Source organism: Adiantum capillus-veneris, chromosome 14 (genome assembly GCF_014529385.1).
Source record: "Adiantum capillus-veneris isolate H3 chromosome 14, ASM1452938v2, whole genome shotgun sequence".
NCBI classification, from domain to species: Eukaryota; Viridiplantae; Streptophyta; class Polypodiopsida; order Polypodiales; family Pteridaceae; genus Adiantum; species Adiantum capillus-veneris.
The window spans coordinates 83,876,718-83,878,183 of record NC_140944.1 but is presented as its reverse complement, the minus strand read 5'-3'; the positions used below and the strand labels follow the sequence as shown (position 1 = coordinate 83,878,183).

Genomic DNA, 1,466 nt, shown 5'->3' with positions numbered 1-1,466 from the left:
AAGATGCGAGGCCACTCTACATCGAAATTGTGCATGAAAATGGGAGAAAAACTCGTCAATGCATTGCAACGGAAGAGTGCCGGGCTAACAAAATATGTTACGAGAAGAGGGTCGACATGATGGACCATCTTCGAGATGATCATGGCACCGAGTGTGATATCCCGCTACGCAAGGGTGGTCAACCTCGAGGCATGATGAATCGCACTTCGTCAAGGGCAAACACATACGAGAAGCAATCAAAGGTGCGCTTCAAGGATAGGGCTTATAAGTTCGAGAGAAACAAATCAAAGTTTCTATAAGGGAGGGAGAAGTCCTTGCTTCGAAAATGGAAGCTAGCAAAGGGATTGAAATAAGCTTTTGTAGAAAGAGAAATGGCCAATGCATTAGGGGACTGAAGCTAGCAAAGGGATTGAAATAAGCTTTTGTAGAAAGAGAAATGGCCAATGCATTAGGGGACTACATGAGAGTGAGAAGCTAGCAAAGGGATTGAAATAAGCTTTTGTAGAAAGAGAAATGGCCAATGCATTAGGGGACTACATGAGCACAAAAGATGCATGCATGGCAGCTATACAAAAACGGACTGATGGTGGCTTCGAAATGAATGTAAGCATATATATCACAACCATCACTTTTTATTTGTTATAAGGATTAAGTTTTTTTTTCTCTTCGCTCTCGACTCCTTTTAGAAGCATAAACCCGGTCGAAAAATACATAAGGAAGAGGAAAACTTAGAGGACAAAAAAGTAGAGGAGAAAGTTGATATTGAGCAAGCATGTACTCCGGTATGTCGCATGTAGTGTCGTTATTTAAAGGACTAATTGTATGGTATGATGTTTTGGTGTTAAATGAGTTGCATGTCTTGTAGACAAATCTCACATTGGATGATGGTCATGGTCCTTTGCTTGCACCCGTGAAGCAAGGAAAAAAAATGAAATTCATAGAGGGCACTCCCGTACTGTTAGGTGCTTCTTTGCTTGAAAATTCATTGTCCATTCAAAGAGGAAAACGGGTCAAACTTTGTTCATGTAGAAATATAAATCATGCATATAGTAAATAATGTTACTTAGCTTCTCTTGATCTTGTCAATATACTTTAGATTCGGGTGACCATTGGTTTATCGAAGAAAATCCAAATGATTAGTGACTCTCCTCTTTGCAAAGGCGACATGCCACTTTCTTTGGTGATAAGCAACGGGGGAATTAACTTGGAAGCAAGTAGTAGTAATGGCAACGAGTCCATAAAATCAAGGTGAATATTACCCTCCTCTAAAGGTTTGACATTCTCTATCATTTGTTAATGTTTGAATTTGCTTTGACATATAGTTTTGAAAGTGGATCATCGATTCACTTTAGATCTCATCGATCTAATATAATTCCGGAAGTGGACATGAAAATGCTTGAAGATATTTCTCATGCCAAAGCTTCCACAAGAACAATGAACTTGTTTATGATTTAAGTATAGCTTAA

The 1,466-nt window shown here is 38.9% G+C and overlaps 1 pseudogene; it reads left to right on the top strand.

Annotated features, from left to right (window-relative positions):
• Positions 1–1,252, top strand: part of LOC147442691 (uncharacterized) — a 1,256-nt pseudogene extending 4 nt beyond the window's left edge.
• The last annotated feature ends 214 nt before the right edge of the window (positions 1,253–1,466 follow it).